Source organism: Nicotiana tomentosiformis, chromosome 1, assembly GCF_000390325.3.
Source record: "Nicotiana tomentosiformis chromosome 1, ASM39032v3, whole genome shotgun sequence".
Classification (NCBI taxonomy): domain Eukaryota; kingdom Viridiplantae; phylum Streptophyta; class Magnoliopsida; order Solanales; family Solanaceae; genus Nicotiana; species Nicotiana tomentosiformis.
The window spans coordinates 33174414-33184225 of NC_090812.1; the positions used below are offsets into that span (position 1 = coordinate 33174414).

The following is a 9812-nucleotide window of genomic DNA, read 5'->3' on the forward strand; positions in this document are numbered from 1 at the left end:
ATATAATCAAGTAATAAAAGCGGACATCGGTAAAATATCAGAACTGAAAAATCACAGTTTATCTAAAATTAATTCAAGCCAAGTTGTAGTGTCACGACCCAAACCTTAACATGTTGTGATCGCGCCTATCATAGTATTAGGCAAGCCGACATATCACACATACCACATTTTATTAAATTCCAAATATACTGAAATAAATTTAAATAAGTAAGAGTCTCATAAAAACTGGATATATACATCGTAACTCAATATAAAATTCTCCCAAAAGATCCGGGTGTCACGGAGTACATGAACATCTACATAACAACACGGTCTAACCAATGAAACACTGTCTAGGAAATTAGAACAGTATAAACAAGACTAAAAGATAAAGGAGGAGAGTCAAGGACTGCGGACGACAAGGCAGCTATATCGATGATCTTCGAACTGATGAACTGTAAGGATTCAGCAACTGTCGTGCCCGGAACACCTGGATCTGCACACGAAGTGCAAGGTGTAGCGCGAGTACAACCAACTCAATAAGTAACAAGTCTAATCTGAGGTCTTAAAACAGTGACAAGATCACAAAATACAGTAAAACACAGAGTTTAATAATACAGATAAATGGACATGCTTCTAGATTCAACAGCTAAGTTCAGCACAGGTAAAATAGGCCAACTGTGACTGACAAGAAGAGTATGAAATATCTATATCTACATGCCAAGGTGAATATCGTACGTGATGCAACACAGTGAAATCCCAAGTACTCACACTCAGAGCACTCAATCTGCCCGTCTCAATTCTCGCTAGCCACGCTCAGTCACTCAACACTGTACAACATCTGTTGTGGCGTGCATCCCGATTCACATATAGCCATAAGGTCCATTGCGGCGTGCAACCCGATCCACATATATATAGCCATAAGACTTGTTACGGCGTGCAACTCGATCTACATAGATATAGCCATAAGGCTCATTGTAGTGTGCAACCCGATCCATATATACATATATATCCATAAGGCTTGTTGCATCGTGCAACCCGATTCACATATACATATATAGTCATAAGGCTTGTTGCGGCGTGCAATCCGATCTACATATATATAGATATCACTCACTGTCACACCCTTTTTTTTTTACCTCACTAACCCCTCTTTAAAGAGATAAAATGATTTTGTAAAGCTCAAAAGGGTTTTCAAATTGAAAGTGATAAAAATTGTGTTCAAAAGAATTTTTTAGGGTCGCCACTTGATATTTGATTTTGGTGTGTCAAGTCACCATTTTAAAAAAAATGATTTTACTCTTAGAACACATTTAGACTCTAAAATAAGGTCCACACCAGAAATCCAAATAAGGGGGGTCATTTGACTCGGGGGAAAGTATTAGGCATTCTCCAAGTCCCGTGAAGGTCACGGTTGCGTACATGATCAAGTTGGCTTTTAGAAATACTCATATTGAGATAGAAACACACAAACAGCGAAAATAAACACAAAAAGAGGCTCGAGGTTGTCCCCACCTAATAAACAATAAAAAAAGAAAAATTAAAATTCTAAGCTAACCTACACTATACTTCCTCCACGGTGCTCGTCACGGCCTCCAAATACATGTACTATGGGGCATTCCACTAATAAAAATATTTACAAATTCTTCAAGGCATCCCCAAAAAAATAATAAACTAAAGAACAACCTCGAACCTCGAATGACACGAAAAGGTCCTAAATTTGCCTACCGAAGTGTGGTCGGCCTAAACATGCTCTGAACGAATGAATTAGTATAGCAAAATAAAGAACAAACAAAAATAATCCAAAGTTCAAATTATTATAATTTTTCCAGTTCTTTGCCATGCCTATTCTCAATGGTACAATGACGTCCAAAATACTTACCAAAACAGAATGTTTCTACTAGTAATAAAATGATAGCAAATTCATATTTAACTTTTAATCCAACTCGCCAAAACCAATTCACAAACAAATCATATGGTTCACACAGCTAAGTAAATAAAAAACTAACTAACTCATGTTTGTTCCCAAATACTGCATCAATGAAAACTTTAACATAAATGAACCAGATTAAGAAAGTTTTAACCAAACAATGAAACAAGCAGAACAATCACACGGCAATCATAATCGTCGAAGCCTATTAACGAGGAAACAGAGAGGAAATTTAAAATTAGAGTAAGAAATTGACCTCAAAGATTGACAGCCTTTCCAGTTACAATAGCGGTATATGAGTGGAAACCAGGACCGAAAAAATCTCGACGGCAACAGAAACTCAAATTAGGAATGGACTCGGCAGCGTATTTCTGGTTTCATGCATGGATCAAAATGATAAGGAAGACAAAGGTTAACTATGATGGAGACTGAACTTCTTTGTCGAGAAAATGGCTATTGCGGCGCTAAGGATTTTGTTTTTCTCTGTTATTGTCTAACTCCCCCTTCTATGTTTCCGTTTTTTGTCCCTTTTCCGACTGAAATTGTCGTTCCCTTCTCACTCTCATTCTCTCACTGTCGAGCTCAAACGTCTGCTATCTCAAACCCTTTCTATCCAGAGCTGCTGCCCTTCCGTTCTCTCCCCTTAGCTCTCTTTTTTCTCGCTGACTAGGGTCCTTCGGGGTTAGAAAAGGATCTAATTAGGATTTTAAATAGATGTGGGAAAATAACAAAGGCCATTAGATTAAAAGAAATGAAGGGGTAGGACCATTAGATTAAAAGAAATGAAGGGGTAGGATTAAAAGGAGTGTTGGGGGGGTCAGCAGGTCTAGTGGGCTAATGAAATTGGACTGGCCGATTTTGGGCCTCTTTTGTCCCAAAGCAAGATAAAATAATAAGACTAAACTATTAAAATACTACCAAAATATTAATTAGTCTTATGTAAGTATAGTAAACTATTAAAATAAAACTGTTTTTGGTATTTTTCAAATATCATACTAAAAATAAAAATGAAAGTAGGCTAAAATCATAGCGAAATTAAAATAATATCACTTCCAAAAAGAAAACTAAGGACATTAAATAAATATATGTATAAAAATGAGAAATATTATAAGGATGAAACTATTTTTGTAGTTTTCAATTTTTATGTTTTAAATAGAGTGAAATCCTATAGAAATAAACTCAAATAAATATTCTAAAATACTAAGACTACTAAAGATAATCCTAATGTGCGGGTCAAAAACTACGTGCTTACAGTTGCCCTCTTTGCTTGAAAACACAAAGTGTTTTTGAGCAAAGAATTAAGTAAGCAACATAATTGAGTTCTGATCCGACACTTATTCAAATGAAAACTAAGGTGGATAAAAGATTGTGACCGGGCTCTGGTATATGACCTGCCTACATATCCTTGGCTATAAAGGAATCAGGCCACGTGTAGTTCAGAAGTAGGAAAGAAAAAGAAGGATACCGAGGTGGAGAGTCGAGTAAAGTGTCGTCGAGGTTCTGATCCGCGGTCCCTGCCATTACATTAAAAATACAAGATCCTATCTACTTCTTGTCTTGAATCTCTACCTGAATCTTCAAAATGAAACTGAAAAACAATCCTATTCTTCAAGTGGGCATCCTGCTGACTTGAACTTGAAAAAAACTGAAAGTTGACCATATTCTTCATGCGGGCATCCTACTGCTGCACTTAAAATAAACTTGAACTTGGAGTAGACTTGAGCTTGCAAACCTTGTTCTTCAGGCGGCTCGTGCTACTTTTGATTTGAATTGAAAAAACTGGAAGTTAACCCTATTCTTCAGGCGGGATCCTCCTGCCCCTGACTTGAACTTGAAAACTGAAAGTTGACCCTGTTCTTCAGGCAGGCTCCTAATGCGTCTCTAAGTTGAACTTGCAAACTAAAAGTTGACCCTGTTCTTCAGGCGGGCTCCTGGTGCTTCTAACTTGAACTTGAAATAAGCTTGAATTTGAAGTAGGCTTGTGCTTGTAAACCTGCATTTTCAGGTGAGCTCCTGCTTCTTAAACTTGAAAATTGAAAGTTGACCCTGCTCTTCAGGCGGGATCCTCCTGCTTGATCTTGAAAGAAACTTAAAGTTGATCCTGTTCTTTAGGCGGGCTCCTGGTGCTTCTCTGATTTGAACTTAAAACCAATTTCTGTAATATTGACCTCGTTCTCCAGGTTGGTGCCTACAATCAAAACCAAAAAAACGAACAATATTTTCTGCCCCAGTTTGCACTAGAGATTTGTGAGTTGTTAGCAAAATTGTAAAATCACCTATGCTATTAATGAAAGATGAGAGTAAATTTAGAGAATCGGCTAGGATGTCCGTCTCCTATGAGATTGAGCTTCAGAAAAACTATAAACTGAGCTTGACTAAACTTGAAAATTGACCCTATTCTCCAGGCGGGATCCCTGAACTCAAAAAAAACTGAAGATTAACCACTTACGAAAACTAAAAACTGACCCTATTCTCCAGGCGGGACCCCTGAACTCAATGAAAACTAAAGATTATTAACATTAAGGAAACTAAAACTGACCCTATTCTCCAGGTGGGACCCCTGAACTCAAGGAATGCTAAAGATTAATAACTTAAGGAAACTAAAAACTGACCTTATTCTCCAGGCGGGACCCCTGAACATAAGAAAAACTAAAGATTAACAGCTTAAGAAAACTAGAATTGACCCTATTCTACAGGTGGGACCCCTGAACTCAAGGAAAGCTAAAGATTAACAACTTAAAGAAACTAAAAACTGAGCCTATTCTCCAGGCGGGATCCCTGAACTTCAGAAAAGCTAAAGATTAACGACTTAAGGAAACTAAAACTGACCCTATTCTCCAGGTGGGACCCCTGAACTTAAGGAATGCTAAAGATTAATGACTTAAGGAAACTAAAACTAACCCTATTCTCCAGGAGAGACCCCTGAACTTAAGAAATGCTAAAAACTCTTCTGACTGGGGAGAATGCCTAGGAGGTATGATATTCTCAACTAGGGGAATGTCTAGCAGGTAAAACCCTTCTCAAACAACCTTTGTGCTGACAAAATTTGGGCACGACACCTGAAGAATTCAAGCTTCCAAGCTTTGATTTGGATATAGTCTTCGTCCCTACTTCAAACAAAGAAAACTTGTGAGTTTAAAATATGGTGGTTGGTTTGTGGACTTGATCTTGAGGGAGATTGCTCCTACACTTGCCATGATAACTTTGATTTCAACTTGGAAGACCCTGTTTGTTATTGGCTAACCACTATTCTATCAAACCTTACCACAGAAAATACCTCTGATCTATTCGAGCCCTATGCGTAGAATAACCTTTCTATTCATGACTAAGTAGCAGTAAATTTTAAGCCTCACATTCCTATTCTTATTACAACTAATAATCTTGCTTTCCATATTTATTATATAAAATATAATAATAATTTTATCTATGAGTAGTAGTAGTACCCATGTAAATGCAAGTTGGTCTCACTAAGAAATTAAAAACAAGAAAGTAGGACCAGTGGACCACATACCTTGTTTGTCGGCTTGTCGGGATTCTAAGTTTCAACTTTCGGAAAGTACAAAAGCACAAATTGACAAAGAGAATAGAGGTCAAATTGTGGGACAACCCTAGAATCAAAGATTAAAAATCATATTTTGTACAAATTATCAAATATAAAATATAAGAGAAAAACATGAAGCAAAAAATCAGAAAAGAAGAATTGAAGAAGGAAGAAGGGTCTAACTTCTAAGGGAGAAAGATCATACACAGTGGAGAGTTGGAGGGAGTCCGACAGATTGTGGTTGCAGCGATTGACGATCAACAGAGGCAGAGTAGAACCCTAGATTTTTTGATTTGGGAATTGGAAGTAAACGTTTGTCGTTTGGAGTTGGAAGGCTTCTGTTCTTTTGTTTATTAGATAGAAAACGTTTTGTATATTTTATTTATTAAAGAGAGAAAATGTTAGTTTAGTCTCTGTTTAGAGGAAAGTCAGAGGAAAAACGTTCTTATGTTTATTAGAAGTAAATGTTGTTGTTTAGTTTGTGATTTGTTAAAAAAATGTAAAAAGCAATGAGATAAAATATTGCTTTCGGTGAGAATCGAACCCACAACCCTTACCGTTAAATCCAGACCCCTTTTGTTACTGGGTTCAACAGTATATATTTATATAGATGTAGTAAATATTTCAATACAAATACAGAGTTCCGGAAAAAGTCACTGGATTGGCCCGAATCCGCACCCACTACCTTATCTCCGCCCTTGGTGGCTTGACTATAAGGCCAGTAAAGAATTTGCTTGGGGCCCCAACTTTTTGGGGGTCCCAGTTTTTCTTTAAATATGTATTGTATATGTATTTTAAAAAAACATATGTGAACATTTAAATTTAAAAAGTATTTTTTGGAGCGAAAGTACAATAACTTTAATGTGAGGATCGTTGTTAATTAGAGAATGGAATAACTTTTAATGAATTGTTTCCTTATATGGGTAGGGTAGCTATTTTGGTTTTTGCCTAATTTATATCTTAATAACTAATACGGGCCCACATTATTATTTATATATTTGCCTTTTTCATTCTCTCTTTTACTATTCTTATTCTCAATATTGAAAAGTCTCTCAATCGGCAACTTACCGTGGCTTAAAGGTTGTCTTCTTCTAAGCATTACAACAAGAAATTATTATATTGAAGCAATGCAACACTTTTCGATATCATTATATCAACTTATCTTTCTTTATAGTTTCTTACCTTTCGATTTCTGCTACTATCTATTGTTTCTTGTATTTTCATTATCTAGTTTATCTATGATAGCTACTGCTCCTTTTTAGACTTCTTTATCATGACTTATTTGCTTTCCTTACCTTCATTCTCATACTGTATTGAATTGATTGTCCTTATCTAGCCTTTTTTTTTTGCCATGCTTTCTCTTGAGCCGAGGGTCTCTCGGAAATAACTTCTCTACCTCTGTGATGACCCAAAAGGTCATCTTATATTTTAGAACTCGAATATGCGCTCTTAAACCTTAAAAATCTTATTTTTACTCTCCTCGATTTGAGTGCACAGTTTGGGCAGGTTTTCGGAAAGCTTTATGTTAAAAATTGATGAAAATAAGAATTTATGCCTTAAAAGTTGATTTTAGTTGACTTCGGCCAATATTTTTGATCAATGGACCCGAATCCATGCTTTGACGGTCCCGGTAGGTCCGTATCGAATTATGGGACCTGGGAGTATACCCGAAATCGAATTCGGAGGTCCCTAGCTTGAGTTATGAATTTTTGATGAAAATTAAAAGTTTGAAAACTATTTGTTTTTAAGAATTGATTGATATTTGGCATTGTTAGTATCAAGTCCGTATTTTAGTTCCGGAGACCGGTACTGGTTCATTATGATATTTAAGACATGTCTGTGAAATTTGGTGAGAAACAGAGTTGATTTGACATGATTCGGATGTCTAGTTGAGAAAATAGAAATTTTAAAGTGTTCTTTAGAATTTCGTTTTATTTGGTACTAAGTTCGTAGTTCTAGGTGTTATTTTGGCGATTTGATCACGCGAGCAAGTTTCTATGATGTTTTTAGACTTGTGTGCATATTTGGTTTGGAGCTCCGAGGGATCGGGTAAGTTTCGGATAGGCTACGGAGTGAGATTTGGCTTGGAAAATACTGTTGGGCATATGATATTATTGCAGGCCTCTGATCTTGCATTTGCGAGATCAGGCATCGCAATTGCGACCTCTGAGAGGTTCGCATTTGCGAGCTTCTCATCGCAAATGTGAAGAGAAGTTGGGCCAATAGTTTTCGCATTTGCGAAGATTCAAGGTCGCATTTGCGAACTTCTCTTCGCATTTGCGAAGGCAGCAGAAGTGTGAAGGGCTTCGCATTTGCGAGCTTTGCATTTGCGATGCTCAGGTTGCAAATGCGACATCTGCAGCTGATCAAGACCTAAAACACAAGAGGCAATTTTCCAAAGACCAAATATTCCCCAAATCATAGGTAAGTGATTCCTAACTCTTTTCTTTCAATCTTTTATATCTTATAACAAGATTTCAACCTAGAATCTAGAAATTTTATGGTGAAATTAGAATTTTTGGGTAGAACTTAGGAATTTCAAAATTTGAGGATTTAGACCTCAATTTGAGGTCGGATTCCAAAACTAATTACATATTCGGGCTCGGGGGTGAATGGGTAAAAGGATTTTGGTCTGAACCTCGGGTTTTGACCAAGCGGGCCCGAGGTCAATATTTTGACTTTTTGAAGTAAGGTTTGTACTTGTTATTCAATCTTTCTGTAGTTATTTATGCATTGCATTATGGTAAGGGAGAGTGTTAATGCATGAAGGGTGATGCCGTGCCATATTGTGAGTGTTAATGCACGAAGGGTGATGCCGTGCCATATTATGAGTGTTAATGCATGAAGGGTGATGCCGTGCCATATTGTGAGTGTTAATGCACGAAGGATGATGCCGTGCCATATTGTGAATTTTAATGCACGAAGGGTAATGCCGTGCCATATTATGAGTGTTAATTCACGAAGGGTGATGTCATGCCATGATATGAGAGTTAATGCACGAAGGGTGATGCCGTGCCGTTTCTATTTATTTTATGGTGAGATTGAGAATAAAAATACGATGGGTGATGCCGTGCATTTTTCCTTACTGTATTCACTATTCCTGTTGATTCCCGGTATATTGATTGCTCCGGTAATCATTCTGTTGTAGTTCTTTATCTTGCATTCCCCTCAGTATGTTCCCCTCCCGACATTTCCTGTTTTGTTCTTCATTTATGTTATTTGTATATACACTGTTAAATTGTACATGTTGATTTGTAGGTGCCTTGCTTTAGCCTCGACACTTACCAGTACATGGGGTCGGTTGTACTGATACTGCACTCTGCACTTTCTGTGTAGATTTTGATACCGACTCGGGTTGATCAAGATTTTTGCTATTGGTCCACTGTCCGGAGACTCAAGGTAGATTTATTGGCGTTCACAGACCTTGAAGTCCCCGTCTATCTTTTCTGTTCTACTGTTTCTTTCATTCAGACAGTTGTATTTCTTTCAGACTATTACTTGTCGTAAATTCTAAAATGCTCGTGAATTGTGACTCCGGATCCGGGTGGTAGTAATTAATACAGTTTTATGATATTCTGCACTTATTATATTTTATCTTAGTTAATTATTGTTAATTACTGAATGGAAATAAGGAATTGATTTAATGATTCTCTAACATTGGCTTACCTAGCAAGTGAAATGTTAGGCGCCATCACGGTCCCGTCGGTGGGAAATTTCGGGTCGTGACAGTTGGTATCAGGACACTAGGTTATATAGGTCTCACGAGTCACGAGCAAGCTTATTAGAATCTGAAGGATCGGTACAAAGACGTCTGTACTTATCTCTCAGAGGCTATGAAGTTTAGGAACAATATCACCTCTTTCATTCCTTATCGTGCGGCATTGATTTTGCTTGAAACCTATATCTCATATTCCTTTGTATGTACTCGTGTATGACATTGCGCACTCGGTATCAGTTGTGCATCGACAGTTCGTGATGCCGCAGATGAACTATGAGGGAGCCAGAGATGCTCAAACATTGCCTCAACGTGTGATTCCGACTGAAGATGCGGATGTATAAAGAGATCCCCCAGTGAATAATGTGGGGGGTGCAACGTACCTTGGCATCTGGTTGATTTATACGAGTTGTGAAGGTTAATATTGTGGACCATCAGACGTGGTGAACTATGACTTCGCGCCGAGTGGGGGAGTCCACTATCAATGAATGGATTGCGAGTCATGTGTTATATCAGTTTTGGCCTGAAATGTATATATGTGGTACTGAAAGGTTCTCCCAAAATTCATATGTGTTTAAGGCCTGAGATTTTCTAGAGTATAAGGTTAGGACTTGCGGTATGTCAGCCTCCGTAATAATCTTATACTT

The 9812-nt window shown here is 37.5% G+C and overlaps 1 long non-coding RNA gene across 1 annotated transcript; it reads right to left on the reverse strand.

The window, feature by feature from the left end:
• Positions 1 to 216: 216 nt before the first annotated feature.
• On the reverse strand, positions 217 to 2584 carry LOC138906612 (uncharacterized). The gene is made up of 2 exons (XR_011414102.1): positions 2166 to 2584; positions 217 to 475 (listed from the first exon to the last, which is right to left on the reverse strand). It is a non-coding gene; the product is annotated as an uncharacterized lncRNA (long non-coding RNA).
• Positions 2585 to 9812: the final 7228 nt, after the last annotated feature.